At 38.4% G+C, this 16,226-nt stretch overlaps 1 pseudogene across 1 annotated transcript; it reads left to right on the forward strand.

Moving 5' to 3' along the window:
- The first annotated feature begins 462 nt into the window (after positions 1-462).
- Positions 463-15,905, forward strand: LOC308343360 (small ribosomal subunit protein eS4-like; annotated as a pseudogene). Its single transcript has 3 exons — positions 463-492; positions 911-988; positions 15,064-15,905. The product of its transcript is annotated as a small ribosomal subunit protein eS4-like (transcript).
- Positions 15,906-16,226: the final 321 nt, after the last annotated feature.

The raw sequence follows: 16,226 nt of genomic DNA on the forward strand, positions 1-16,226 counted from the left end.
ACTGTCCACCAAAAAGAACCTAAGAACTATGCATGATGAAAATCGCTTGGGTCAGTTTACCATACACTCCAAGGAATTTATTTTTCAACTCCCTAATTCACTATAACACTTTATATTAAGTATCTCCAGCAGATTGAAAGAGCACAAAACAGCTTCTCATGGTCACTTTGGAATTCTCTGAAAACTCAGGTTGCCATGGGTAACCGCAGAGGAAGGGTTGAGAGGTGAAGGGGAAAGCACATAAAGTCAGCCATAGTTGTCCTTTGTCTGGCTGATGTGATGATGATCCTTCCTGAAGGGCACGTGGGGACAGGAGACCAAAGCTCTTACTTCCATCAAGGGCCTCGTCCATGTAGTAAATGTCTCCACTGAGGGATTTTTATGTCCCTTTGGATTAGCTACAAGGGTCAAGGGCAAGGGTAAAGCCTGCATCATTTCTCTGCCCCTTTCCTTGGCGACGCAATGTGTGTGGTCCTCTGGGCAGTGCCTTTTGTAAGAGCAGGGATGGTGGAATGAGCTCTCCCAGCTGGCAGGAGATGCTCGCCAGAAAGGGGATACTCTGGGACAAATCAGAGACTATGTGTAGCTATGTTTTTTTATGACTCCTTTGTGATAGACTCCTTTCTTAGAGGAGCTCTGAGATAGTCATATCACTGACATATACCAAGTAAACATTCAGTTTTCCTCTTTCTGTTGTATTTTCAGTTTTTGGTGATGTCACCTGACAGGTCATTTCCTAAATGCCTTTGGGTTTTTGTCTCAAAAAGGAAGATGAGTTGCTTAGGGTAATGGGACAATAAACTTTTGTTTTAGGAGAATCCAAGTAAAAGGCAGTGATTAAATATCTTTGAAGCTCTGTGTGTGGCCTGGTTTTGCTCTCATCCTTTATCTGTTGGCATTTTCTTGGCAGCCAGAGCTGGAGCCACTGGTTAGCAGTAGCAAAAGGGTCAAAGCCCTGTTGCCACCAGGAGGTAGATACATCACCTTGGTGAGCTGCTAGTCATTTAATCAGTACCAGCGACCACTCAGAGAGGCACAAAGTTTCCTGGGAAAAGCCCACAATGTCTGGGAAACTGGATACTAAGACATCAAAACTTTAAAAATTTTATCTTTACAACTATCCAACAATTTATAATCCAGGTCAATTTATGTGACTGATACAAGTTTCTTTGAAGATAAAAGCAGGGTTTAGTATGTGCAGTTATCTGGGGCTGTTGTAACATGTTCAGAGTTTGGGTGTGTCGATTCCTGAAACTACCATGTTGCCTTTACCTGCCAGTCTGGTCATGAGTAGCTCTATTGATTGCATCTGTGGTGATTTCTGAAGTTGGACTGGATTTGAAGACAGATATGGGTAGCTGGGAAATAATTACTTCTCTAGCAACAGTGACATTTTCATTTTATTTGTTGGAGAATTGCTGATATTCCTTGTTTTCCAGTTGTGAAACACTGTATACAGTTGTGGTGTATATCTTGTGTCTCCTTTTACTTAACCCTGTAGCACCCAGAATGGGTGTTTTTAGTAGGTTTCCACTGTGTTTATAAGCGTGTGTGTGTGTGTGTGTGTGTGTAAGTGGTGTAACTGGAGTGTAGCTCTTCAGTGTTTCAGTTAAGTAGTGGTTTTGCTTTGAAAAATGGCAGCAGTTTGAAGTTATTATCGTCTGGGTGGTTCTGAACAGAGAAAACCACTTTCTTTTAAGTGCTGACACCAACAGAAAGGGGAAGGAGTGAAGTGAGTGACAGGCAAGAGTTTAATTTCTGCCCTCCAGCCCTTCCACATTGAATTGAAATGTGGAGGATCATCTGATGTATAGAGGCCCAAGGGGATTAGAGGCAAAGTGATTTTTATCTCTAGATGATCAGCTAAGAAGTATCCTATACATTTTTTGGTCTAGAACAATTGGTTTATTCACTCATTAGTTCATTCAACAGGTATTTATTTTTGTGTCAACAGGTATTTATTAGGTGCTAGGGTTACTATAGTGAACAGGATCAAATCCCAGACCTGGAGCAGGAGAGAAAATGAGAGAGAAACAAACCAGCAAACAGATGAGCAATGGAATATAACTTCAGGTCAGGTGAGAGGGAGCAGGAAAGTGAGTTAGAAACCTGGAGGAAGTGCAAGAGTAACCTGATGAAACCCTGGGAGAGAGAGGCAAGGTAGAGGGAAGGAGAGCAGAAAGAAGAGGAGGCTAGATCTTGGAGGACTTTGATCTCTGCTGGTACACGGAAGTGATGGCATCTGATTTATGGCTTTGAACTCTCACTGGGGTGCTGCATCTCTTGTAGGGTTTACTGGCTGTGTATCAGTTCTAGCAGAAAATCATTTTATTCTCAAAACAGTGATTGAATGGTCTCATGAGACTTTTCCTAAAGCTGTAAAAACCCCAGTATTCCAGAACTGCACGTTTGTAGTATTTACTTTTGACTGGGGCTTGAAAAGGAACAATAGGACTGTTGCGAAGTAGTATATTAACCCAATAGTTCACAACTGATAGGGGAAAAAAAAGAGGGGGTATAGTTAAAATGCCTAGAGAACAATTATTCTTAGTTGATTTGCTTGCTATGTACTTGCTTCTGTGGTCAGACTTTGTAGTGGTATTAGCAGTTTGTTATCCAGCTCTGTATCAGACTACATAGTGCAGTGAATGGGATGAGCGGCCTGGGAGATGACTGACTGGGTTTGAAACTCATCTCTGCTGTTACTAACCAGATACTTCACTATGGGGGACCTCTCAATAACTGCAAGTGAGGCAATGAGTCCCCTTATGGGGTTGTGTGAGGCAATATGTCCCCTTATGGGGTTGTGTGAGCATTAAATGAGATAATACATAGGAATCGTTCCTGACATGACGTAAGTACTCAGTGAAAGCTAGCTATTATTGTTTCTGCTAAAGAAATTCGAAGCATGGAAAATTTTTACATTTCATATATAATAAATCAGATGGCTTATTTTACATCATTTGGAAGCTAAGTGGAATCCAGAATATGGTGTTTTGGGAGTTAGCACCCATTATTGGGGTGACATTGTATATCATATATAATTATATATAAATATGATATTGTATATAAATATAATATATTACATACAACATATAAATGTCTTCTATATTACATAGGGTGCCCTAGACAGTCCTCATCGTTGAGAGTCCCAAGTCTGGGGCAGGTTTTATGAATGGAAGGTGGAGGAAGGGATTTGTAGGGAAAGGGAAGGATTTCTATAAGGCAAAGAAATAGGAGCTAAATCAGAGAAACTCTGCAAATGAAATGAACAGGCTGGGGATGGGTGGGGGAAGGCTGTGGCTGCCAGTGGGGATGTTCCTGACCTTTAATTTTTAGACTCTGTCCCCTCAATCTCTTTTTACCATCATTTTGACTGAGTTCACTGAAGGACATTTTAAAATACGAAATGCTAAATGTAATATTTAAATATAGAAGTCCCTGGGAAAATAGAATTGTCCTACAATATTTTGTTTTGTGTCAAATTTTCTAAGCATGCTTGTTCTATAAAAACGACAATACTTGTTTTATAACCATGTATGTGTGACTCAGTGTACTGTTTGCCTTTGAAAATGCCGGTGATTTAAGCAGCTGCTTCAGAATAGATTTCAGCTTGTATTTATCATTGGTATTAACCAGTAGCATATAATCTTTTTCCTTGGAGGCTCTGATTTCTCTCCCTCATCTGAGGTACATAAAATTTCAAATAATTTAATTCGCAAATAGAAACAATAATCCTAAAAACATCCCTCATTTAAAGAGATAAAACCTTTTTCATGGGTTCCAGCTAGATATTCCCAGTGGCCTACTGCCCCTCTGATGGCATACTTAGATCAAAAAACCAAATCTCCTCACTATTTGTAAATCTCTTAACCCTTTAATCATGGATCGTCGCGGGGGGAGCCCCTCCATTTTGTGAATAAATTCAGTATCCTGTTTTTTTCTTATATTTCTCTTTCCCTTTACTCTTTTTCTTTTCTTTTCTTTTCTTTCCTTCTTTCTTTTCTTTTTCTTTTTTTTTTTGTCATTTTGGTTTCTGACTGCAGAATGAGTTGGTTCCTCCAGAAGCCTGCGTCCTGAGCCGTGTGGTGTAAACCCCCATGGATGGGCAACACTTGGTGCCTGAATGAGAAGGGGATGAAGGGCTGAGATGATGCTCTGGGCATCCTCGTCACCAGAGGGACCGTGGTTGTCACTGCCCTCAATAGTCACAAGGGGTTATGGGGGAGCAGTGTGTGGTCTGGATGCCTGCAGAGGCCATGGCCAGCATGCCAGACACTATGACACAAGCTGGGAATTCAGAAGGACTCAGGAGCTGAGCCTTGAAGAAGGTGTGTGGGACAACTTTTACTTTAAATTTTGAATCCTCACCTATCTTTCTCAGACCTTCGACAACAAAATTCAGGTCTCTGCATTATTTGCTTAGACCCGAGCCCAGTGCAGGGTAATGCAGATCTTTCCATAGTGAGTTTAATTTTCATAGTGAGATATTTCTGTGGTGAGTTCAATCAAATCACGAATCAGGTGATTGTCTCTCTCTTGCTAACCTGTTTTGTTCCCCACTCCCCACATTTCTCAGTGTTTCTCATCTCATTTCCCTTTGGGAACAGTTTTTGTGATTGAGAAAGGAAAAACAGTAAGAAAGCTCTTACCGTGCAGGGGGAGCCATGCTGTGGTGTTAGGATGTGAGCTCACTTTGCTCTGTGACACTTGTCCGAAATTATACATGCTTTTGTTAGACTCTAGCATTGTTTCTCATTTTTGAGGAGAGTGACACTATTTGACACAGACTTTCAATGACAAGTAGTATTTTATACAGAAACTGCACTGAATAAAGGAAGATAGAGTTTTGCTAGGACAGAATAGAACTGGTCTGAAATGGTCTCTGCATCACGTTTATGCTGCTATTGCTTTTCGACTGACCTCTTAAGAATTTCATTCTGGATCAAGCAGAGGAAGGAGATGGAGAGCAGGAAAAATATTAGAAAGATAAAACAGGGAATTTGAGAGAATTTGTTGTTGAATAACAAGTTAAGATTAAGAGTTAATCATTGTATAGTTTATAGTAGGAAAATAATAATTTTTTTACTGGTTTTGAGATTAAAAAATCCCTTAAGCCTAATTGTAATAAAAACTTTAATCTGTTTGTCAGTGTTTATTCATTACTCATTCTGTGCTCAGTATTACAACAACTATCGGGAATGTGGCCATATTGGCCATGATCCCTAACCTAATTATAAGAACGGAGACAAAAACATTAATAAAGTTAAAAAAGTCAAAATCATTCTAATTATCTCCAGGAGACTGTTGCTGTAGGACTAGAAATTAAATCAGTCATAGGCAGACATGTATCAAAACTCAAATCCCATGACTTGGTGGGTATTTGAGTGGGACATATTTTGAGAAGCTCTCACTGAAAACTTTTTTGCAGATGAATAAATTAGATAAGGAGAAAGAGTTTGGGGCTCTTTTGAACTTTCCTTTCACCAAGTAGTCTTAGGATGGCATAGTTATCATTAAGGAATATGTTGTGTATTTCAGATTTAAGTGATAGGTCTGCTAAAATATAATTTGTGTGATGAATATTTTAGAAGCACTTAATAGCATTTGAAATGCCTCTTTAGGGGGGCAGGATATCAGATAAAATTTTCACAGGCACCACCTCCGCATTTCCTTTGGTACAAAGATCTGTAGGTGGAGAAGCACAGGAGGGAAGGCCACCAGCAACTTTGGGCGAGGCCACAAAGGCACACCTTTCAGATGGAATTGTTGGCACTGCCCTATGAATTCTATTACTTAATTTCAATAGAGCAAAATAAATATAAATAAACCTCCAGGCAAATGAATATTTCATTAGAAGTAGTATAGGTAAGAAAGATAAAATGGGATCTAAAATTCTGGCAGCCCTAGGTTAGGATTTGCTTTATCACTTATGAGCTGCAGTTAGTCCGAGCAAGCTATTGATACTGTCTCTTTCCCCTCACTATAAATACCTTGAAGGTAGAGATTCTTTCTTTAAAAATTTGTTATGATTATAAATATAATCGATATTCATGGTAGAAAGATGGAAGAACAAAGAAGAAAATAAAAGTCACCCTTTATTTAAATACTTTAGCTCTGAACATTTTGTGACACACCTTTCAGATCTTTTCTTTCATGTGTATACATTTAATCAAAATTGTTATTATTTAATGTCCATGGCCTGGTTCTTTTTATCCCTATTTCCTGGTATAAAGAGAAGTTTAATAAGTGTATGTTAAATGAATAGATAGCCTTGAACTTCTTGGTCCTCATATCCACCCTAGAAAAAATGAGGTTATGTAGTGTTCCAAGTTCTGAGGGTTGAATGAGATGCTGGATATGTAAGTCTCATTCACTGAGACATTGAATTATAGACACTCTGTAATTCAAAGTTGTTACTACTATTATTTTTATTTCTCATTGAAAAGGAAGAGATACACTAAATAGTGTGACTCAGAGGATTTGAAATCACTCATGATGGCCTTTACTTACAGTTTGGAGGCAGGTAGTAAGTAAGTCTAATATAAAGTGTTTATAATGCCAGAACATGGGAATGTGCTATGATGTCTAATACAGAAATGGCTTTGTATTGGTAAAGCCTGTCACTGAAGTCAGGGATATGAAAAAAATAGAGCTGGTTATGGAGTGTTTTACTCTGAGCATGGTGACTTTTACCTTAAGCTGTTTCTTAATAAGATACAACTTGGCCTCTAATAATAACATGTTCATGACTACGTGGTGTTAAGGATCTCAGGTCTTCTTTCTTTCTTGTAGGTCTCTATGTATAAATCTGTTGTAGAACTGGATTGAGTGTAGGAAATACCTTTAATGGAGCCAGAGGTAAATGTTCCTCCATGTTCTTGAGCCTCACTCATTGGAGGTACTAGTAGGATTGGAGCCGTAGGTGGGCAGTTCCTTTGCAGAATGCTGTAGAGGAAGAAGGACCTCAGAAATCAACCAAACCAGTAACTTAATTTTACACACAGTGAAATAAGGCCAAAAGAGATTACGTGAATTTCTTAAGGACACACAGCTAACTGGTTGCACAACCAGGCTTAGAACCAAAGGTTCCTGTAAAGCAGCAAAATACAGATGAAAGAATACAGGTTAGAGTCAGGCTGCTTTAGTTTGAATCCTGGTTCTGTCACTTAATAGGTATTTAGAGGGCTTTGAATCTCTCTGAACTTCGTTTTCATCTGTAAAACCAGAATAAAATATCTAGTGCTGACATAACAAATTATCACAAACTTGATGCCTTAAAAACCAAATAAATTTATTTTCTCACAATTTTGGGAGCCGGAAGTCCAAAATCAGGGTGTATTTGGGACTATGCTTTCTCTGAAGGGTCTAGGGAAAGATCCTTCCATCCTTCTTCATAGCTTCTGGTTGTTGCTGGCGGTCCTTGGGTTTCCTAGGCATCGAGTGGCATCACTGCTGTCTCTGCCTTTGTTGGCACATGGTCTTTCCAGTGTGTGTCAGTCTGTTTCTTTGTCTTTACATGACTTTGCTGGGACCTCAGTCATTGGACTTGGGCTTATTTTAATCCAGTGGGGCCTAATTTTAACTAATTACATCTGCAAAGACACTATTTCCAAACAGGGTCACGTTCTGAACTTCTGGGTGGACCAAAAATTTTTGAGGGATGCTATTTAACCCAGCACTCTAGTGTATGGCACTTTTGCCTGGATTAAGTAATACGTTGTTTACAAATTATCTAACATGGTTGCTGGTACATATGTTAGTTCATATGTTAACTCAACAAAAGTTAGTTCTCTTCTTTTCTTTCCAATTCCCAACCCTATGGCCATGTGGCCACTTGGCCACTGTAGAACTCCAGATACTGAACTCATTCTGTTTTCAGTCAGCATCTTTCTCCTTCTGCAATAATTCTGGAATGTTCCCAGCCTTCTTCACTGGCTGGTTGTAACAGTTTTGGCCATCTGTTCTTTTATTGAGATTCTGCATTTTTGCAGCTTTTCTAGTCCTAGTTTTCAAGGAACTTTACCATAAATATAGTTGGAGAAAAACAACAAAGGACTTCAGAATACAGTATCAGCAGAGGGACTGCTTTTTATTTAATTAGCAAAAACAAAGAAGTACATCCAGTTTTGACAAGGAAACTGTGAAGAAGTAAGCTAATAATACCTTTGTTGGGGTCCTTTAAACTGTTATACCTTTTCCAAAAAATTAATAAAAACCTTATACTTTTGCTTTATTAATCCCAGAACTGGGAATTTGTTCCAATCTGTTTTAATATAGAAAATACCACAAATACTTATCAAAACATGATTTATGATAGTAAGACTTGGGAAACGACATACATACCTAACAATAGTTTAGATAAACTATGGTTTGCCCATTTGAAGGAACACTATACAGTTATTAAAATAGTTATAAATATAAAAAATATGACACTGTTAAGTGAGAAAAGAAATTAATAATTACAAAGAGATTCATATGTGATCATAATAACCACATGGAGTAATGTCAAAATGATTTAAATTTTTTCCATGTTATAAATTTTATGTAATTTAAAAATATTTCTATATAATTTTAGATAGGAAAGTGATTATGTAAGGAGATAATCCATATGGTTGAGTGACCTGGTAGATAGTCTATTTCATCTTGGGTACTAGATAGAGGTGGTCATGCTTATAGCACTACGTTGGCGTTAGGTGGAGGCAAGTGTCTTTTCTCAGACAGACTAGGACAAACCAGTATTGTGGAGGAGTAGCTAGTCAGGGGAGTCCTACCTGCGTTATCAGTGGTCTGGACTCCTGAGTAATGGGGCCAGTGACTAATTCCTGACCACAGACAAACAGCCCCCTCTAAGAAGAACGAAAGTAGATGGATGCTAATATTACTTGCATCAAGAAAAATCCAAAAAGTCAAAACAAAGATGTAACAACAAAAACAAATTGCAAAAATTTGTTGGTATGATTTTAAATTTCAATTTTAAAATTAAAAATTAAAATGTTTTTAAAATTTAAAAACATTTTAATTTTGTTTTTGGTGAATACATAATAATCCTCCCCTACCTCAACAAGTAAGGAAAAAAAATGAAAATATTATTGAGATGCATAAGTTTAAAGGTTATTGTAGATTACCTTGGACTTTGGATACAAATTTAATAGACATGATAGAGCTTAATGATTTATCTTTTTGATACTGGTTAAGTCAGAGAATTCATAACTCATTGTCCCAATTTTATTTCCTCATGTTATTAGTTAATTCTGGTCATTTACTTGTCAGGTATTTATTGATTCTTACTACAATCTTAGTCTTGATTTCTTGTAAAGTGGGCTATCTCATGTTAGTTTTATGAATTTCTGTTTATTGAGTTTACTATTATAATAATTTTAAAAATACTTGAAAAATAAGGAAAACATACATCATTAAGTTTAAATTCCATTGTTTCTTCTCAAAGAAGTGGTTCTCAAATTTAATGTGTTCAGGAATCACCTGGGAAGATTAGTTAAAAAGGCAGTTTTCTAGGCCTTAACCTCAAAGGCTAGAGGTATGGCCTGGACATCTTTGAAAGGAGGAAGACAAAGGATTCTGCTACAGGTGGGCTACGGTTCATACCTTGCAAAAGTGAAGAGTGAGCCAGATGAAAACATGTGCCCAGAAATATTTTCCTTAAATATTTGATGTTAAACATTAATTATCGCAGTAAAAACAAAACAGTAAACAATAAAAGTGAAAAGTATTAAAAAATTGGCATTGTTTACCAAAACATGGTTTTTCTTTTCCTTTTTTGGATGTATGTAAGAAAAGCTCATCACTAAGCTGTAGATGATGTCAACTCTTCTATTCCTAGCACATTTTGACACGTAATCTTTTTATTTCACAACAAACATGCTGAGGCAATGTTCCTTTTGTTTTAAGAGCTGATGATTGTCAGTTAATTATATCACACATCGAAGAAAAGTTAATAATGAATGTATTCAGCTACAACTTGTATTTTCAGTATTATTATCACATATGAGTACATTTAAAAAACTCTAATATTGGAATCTAGATTCTCATAATGGAGTGTCTACTGTGAAGACCACATGTAATTGTGTTCCTTAAGACTGCATTATAAGATTCATTCATCCAGTGCTGTCTGAGCTATGAGATAATAATGCTTTTCTCGGTTAATGAGACACTTTGCTCAGCATGCTAGGTCTTTCCGTTTTTCTTTCTTGAGAAAGCAGGTGGATGATTTATTTAAAAAATATCTTACAAGAGAATGATATACAGATCAGTTAAGCCTCACCTTTTTTCATAGTTGTATTTACCTGCAGAATTATCTAACATAATAAAATGAGGGTAGATTCTAAATTAAAGTTTGTTAAGACAATGTTTCTTAAACTTTGTATGCATAAGAATAACATACTATATATAATATGTTTATTAATATTCAGATTTATGGGCCTCCATACCAATTTATTAAATCTTAAGAAAGGACTGAGAATTCACATTTTAACAAACATCCCAGCTTGTTAAACACTATTGGACTGCCTTATATAGTTTGAGGAATTTCTCCTCTTGGGAATTTTGTAAGATAGCTTAGGGTAGGTAATTTTGAGTGATATGCTTTAAAGCCATTGGAGGAACTTACTTTGAACATTAATTAAGGGGAGTTTAACAGCATAAAAGAAGCATTGTGAAGTTTTCCAAACATGGATTTCATATTTGGATGGCTATTGAGAATAAATAAATCATTGTTGTATTTCCTTTTGGAAATCCATGTATTGGAAAGTCTGGATTTTGGCAAGACCACAAGTTATCAGGATATCCGAAACCGTGAAGATAAGAGAACCAAAGGAGAAACCAAGTGTGACAGTGGTCAGTGGCACTATGCTAGGCAGTGCTCTGAGCATCTTGTATGTATTAATGTAGTTAGCCTTATGAATAGCCTATCAAGTAGGTATTATTATTTTGCTCATTTTACAAATGGGGAAACAGAGGCAGTGGGAAGTTAAGTAACTCATCCCCTTCCACAGCTTGTGAGAAACAGAGCTAGGGTTGTTCTGAATCTGAGCAGTCTAACTTGGGGTCTGGGCCTGTACCACTGCACCATGCCACCAAGAAAGGGCCGGTTCTCTGGGCAACTCATTCAGCTTTCAACCAGATTAGGTGCTTTTTATATTAAAATAAGTACCTACAAAGGCAAAGCAATGAACTGCATGCCACTTAGAGGTTTTTGATCTATAGTTCTTGAAATTTCTAGAGAAAGCCAACATGATAGAAAAATAAAAGTAACAGCAAAAGGCACTTGCTTAAGTAGTTATTTTCTTGCACATTTGCTCTCAGAAGTAATAACTATAATCTTTTTGCTTGTCTGAGTGTTTTGCTTCTCTTGGAGTCCATAGTGTACAGGAAATTTAGGGATCATTTGGCTCAACAGTAAGTGTTTCTCCAATTAATGAATGAAAGGTTGGGCTCATTTTGCACATCTACAAGGATGTTCTGTAGGTGGATCAATCCAACAATTTGTATAACTATCTAAGAATCATGAAGGGAACTTTAGAAGTGAGTTAAGTCTAGAGAGAGTAGATAAGCAGATGTGGTCCCATGTCAACCTCAAGGGAGGGTACATTGGGAAGACTGGGACCCCATGCCCAAGTGGGATGAGTTGTGTGCCTGGCCTTCAACCTGAGAATCTAGGATGACTGGAGGATGGCTGCCCCTAGAGTGGACTTGCTTTGTACCAGTGGTTTCTGTATTAGTTTTCTATTGCTGCTGTAACAAGTTACCACAACTTAGTGGCTTGAAACAACACGAATCTATAATCTTACAGCTCTGTGCATTGGAAGTTTGATGCAGATCTCACTGACCTAAAATCAAAGTGTCAGCAGTGCTATGTTCCTTTTTGGACATTCTAGGGCAGCATCTTCTTGCTTCTTCTAGCTTTTACAGGCTGCCTGTGTACCTTGGCTTGTGACTCTCTTCATTTTCAAAGCCAGCAATGGCAGGTTGAGTTGTTTTTGCATTTTTACTCTGATTTCCTCTCTAATATTGTTCTTCCACTTTTAAGAACCTTTATGATTATGTTGGGCCCACTCAGATAATGGAGGGTGATCCTTTTTTAAGGCCAGCTCATTAACAACTTTAATTCCATTTGCAACCTTAAATTCCTTTTTGCCATGTAACCCAACATAGTCATAGGTTCTAGGGAGTCAGGCATGGACATGGACATGGATAGTTTGCAGAGATCTTTATTCTGCCTGCCACAGCTTCCTAAGGAGTAAGGCGATTAGGGAGAATGGACGTATTCCAGGATATAAGGCTTAGTCATCCAGGACTGGTTAGATCACTTGGAAGGAAAGGTTCCTGCTCTTGTTCTTGACAGTTGCAGATTCTGGCAGATGCTGGTAGAGGGACTGTGAGCTGGTTGGCAGAGTGAAGAGGGAGCCAGTGTCATACCTGGGAAGGCTGACGGATTCTTGCTGACTGAGAACGCTTCACCTCCTATGGCACTGACTTCATTGAGTTGTTTCTAATGTTTTTAGAGAAAGAAGGTACTAAGGATTTTTCTCTTAGTAGGAGGAAAAACCAAGTCCCTCACCAGCTCACACATAGAAGGAAAGGTAGGGAGGAAGGCTTGTAGAGTAGGAATCCTAGGTCAAAGAGATAGAAACATGAGCCACATATGTCTTTGATTGAAACTGAGCCTGCTTACCTTTCCCTGCCCACCCACCCTTCCTACCTTCCTTCCTTCCTTCTAGCTTTCAAATTTGTGCTATTGATGTGTTTGGGAAGGTATTATTATATGAGCACTGCTATTATCTAAACAGGTTATGTTTCTGTAGGATCAGAATTGGGCTCATTCTCACAGAAAACATCACTAATAATAAGAGCAAAATTTCAGCCACATTTTAAAACTTTTATCCTACCAATTAAGAGCTAAAGCATTAAGTGAACAAGACCATGATTTGCAGAGTGGGGGAGGTAATACAGAAGCCATTTAAGAAAATGATACAGTTGAGTGTTGGAGACCTTTGTTTTATAAGTTAGGTAAAGTGGAAGTGGTATATTTGGATCTAAGAGAAGAATCACATGACCCCCGAGTGAAAAGAAACCCACAAGTCATTAGTCATGTAGTTGATATTATTTAAATCACATAAAATGCTGCCTGTATCTAGTTACAGAACTTTCCATTTGTTCTCCAAAGCAACCTAGACCTGCTTTAGGCCAGTTTATGTGCTTACCTAATTCCTCTTGTTTGGGTGTCTGCATGGACCGGAAGATCGAAGTGGTTGGGGACTTGCCTTCCACAAAGTGTAAGCTACTGGAAACAGTGCTTTGAACTGAGGCATCATGGGCCCCACAAGGGGAAGAGGAAGCCACAAACAGCATCAGAACATGAAAATATAGGTCATATCTGCCACCCTAGGCAAAGAGGGTGTGCCTTCTTGCCACCAAGAACATGGGAAGGAGGCAGGGAGAATATACATTAGAAGATACATTGTTGTTGACTACAAAGGGTTTCTACCTTTTTGTGTCTCTGTCACTTCTTTTTTTTCTCCCAGTGGATGTACCTCTCTTAGGTCCTGTGGCAGGGGTGAGGGAGCAGTGGGTGGAGGGGACGCTGGTGGTGGGGAGGTCGCCAGCAGACTTCCTCTGGAGAACTGCATGGATTTTTCATTAGTTTTTGAAGGTCCTTTGTATAAAAAGAAAGCAAAAACAAAACTTTAGTATGCAAAGCATTGAATCTTTAGCAAGTCTCTTGCCAAAATGAGCTTATTTGAGCATAAAGTAGAATGGCAAAGTTTAAGGGAAAGTGAGTGGCAATCTGATGAAAATAAACAGAAATAGCCATGCAGCAACAAGAATGTCTTCTTAAATTCTCTTCTTTATTTACCTCAGTGCTTCCAATTTGTCTAGCTACAGGTGTCTTAAAAAAGTGTGTTCCAAGAGGAGCTTTACCTAAGGGCACTCAGTGTTTACAAAGCAGGGAGATTTTTCTTGAATACTGGCACTCCGTCCTTTCCCCTACAGTCCCACTTCTGCTATTTGAGTACTTTTGGCTTAACAATCACACAACATTAGGCTGCCTTTGCTCATGTGCCCTACAACTCCATCTTTGTGTTTCCTTCCATCCAAGGCTGGCTTTGGCCTTCCTCTGAGTCCTTCATACTCCCCAGAGTTCCTCCCTGATAAATCATCAAAGCCTTGCAGACTCATGCCCTATGCATGGAAGAAATCTGAAATAGATTATTATTTGTATCCATAGCAGTCCGAAACAGTAAACCCAGTTGATAGTACTCAGTTTTTATTTATTTATTTTGCAGGTTCCACTTGCTTTAGGTCCATCTGATCCAAATCAGAACTAGAGGTTGGCAAACTATGGCCTGAGGGTCAATTCCAGTTTATTGCCTATTGTACAGAATTGTTTTTACATTTCCAAACAGTTGAAAAAAAGTAAAAAGAAGTATAATATTTTAAGAGACATGAAAGTTATATGACATCCAAATTTTAGTGTCCAAAATAAAGTTTTATTGGAACTCAGTTGCTCTCATTCATTTATGTATTATCTAAAGCTGCTTTTGTGCTATTTTGGCAAAATTGGCTTGCAAAACCTGAAATATTTATTATCTGGTCCTTACAGAAAAGTTTTGCTAACTCTTGCTTTAAATCCATTTTAAAATTAATGTATTAAGTAGTCAGTTGTGCACTAGAGAGCAAGATTCCAAGGGCAGATATGTTACATGATCATTATCACAACCTTTTTGGTTAACACAGTGATAGACATGCAGTCATTACTCAACTGATATTTGTCTCAAAGATTTACAATGATGTAGCTTACAGACAACTTTCAGAAGCATACCTATTACATGACATCTGTTTTGGGAAGACTCACCAACAGGCAGGAGGTGCATGCTTTTGCTCCCATACATACTTTTAAACTGCTTTTTAAAATTTGGAATATATTGAGTTTTCTATAGTTAGAGGTTTTGTTTTTGAAATTATGTACTCTTCTCAGAGGCTGTGTACTGGTTATCTGTCACTGCATGCAAACTACCATAAACCTGGTAATTGATTTCAAATAAGCATTGTAGCTCATGTAGCAGAAGGACTTGGTCCTCTACGGTTTGTGGTCCCAAGAAGCATCTGAAGTGGATAGCTGTTCCAAAACATTGGATGCCAGATAAACTGACTGACTGGTGTGTTTGCCTCTCCCCATAAGCTGAGAGAGTGTCTCCATCTCATCATTTTCGTAAGAATAGACTTAGGTATACCCTAACAGGAGATGAAATAAAGAAGATCTATGTGCTATGTTTTATTAGGATTGATGGCAAGTTCCAAACTGATATAACCTACCCTGTTGGTTTTATGGGTGTCATCAGCACTGACAAGACTGGGGAGAATTTCTGTCTGATCTGTGACACCAAGGGTTGCTTGTTGTTCATCGGATTACACCTGAGGAAGCCAAGTATAAGTTGTGTGAGAGAGGATCAATGTGAGAAGTGTAAGTTGTGCAGTGTGAGAAGGATCAATGTGGGGACAAAACGAATCCCTCGTCTGGTGACTCATGTTTCTTGTGCCATCCGCTGTCCTGATGCCCTCATCCAGGTGAGTGACACCATTCAGATTGATTTGGAGACTGGAAAAATTACTGATTTCATCAAGTTTGATACTGGCAATCTGTGTACGATAAGTGGACATGTTAACTTGGGAAGAATCGGTGTGATCATCAGCAGAGAGAGACGCCCTGTTCTTTTGACCTAATTCACATGAAAGATGCCATGTGAGTTGCCACCCAACTCTTCAACATTTTTGTTACTGGCAAAAGCAACAAACCATAGATTTCTCTTCCTGGTGGAAAGGGTAACCATCTCACTGTTACTGAAGAGAGAGACAAGAGACTGGTGGCCCAACAGAAGAGTGAGTAAAATGGCTCTTAGGTGATGTGATTGGAAGTCTTTATGCTTAATTAAAGATCATACAGCATGAAAAAGAAAAAACCAAAATAAGCATTATATCACATCATTTTATTAATTAGGAATTCAGGCAGGGGTGGGTTGGTTTTCTCCTGTTCCATGTAACATTCGTTGGATTACTTAATGGTATTCAGGTGGTGTCCAGGCTTCTCTAATGGGTCCAATGATGTTGATGGTTGGAAGGTAGGGCTCTGTTGGGCCCCTTTCCCTTTCCAAGTCATCCCAGGACCTCTCCAGCAAGGAGTGGAAGCACTTCTAGAGACTAGGTAGAAA

The sequence above is a fragment of the Martes martes genome, assembly GCF_963455335.1.
Source record: "Martes martes genome assembly, chromosome: 5".
NCBI classification, from domain to species: domain Eukaryota; kingdom Metazoa; phylum Chordata; class Mammalia; order Carnivora; family Mustelidae; genus Martes; species Martes martes.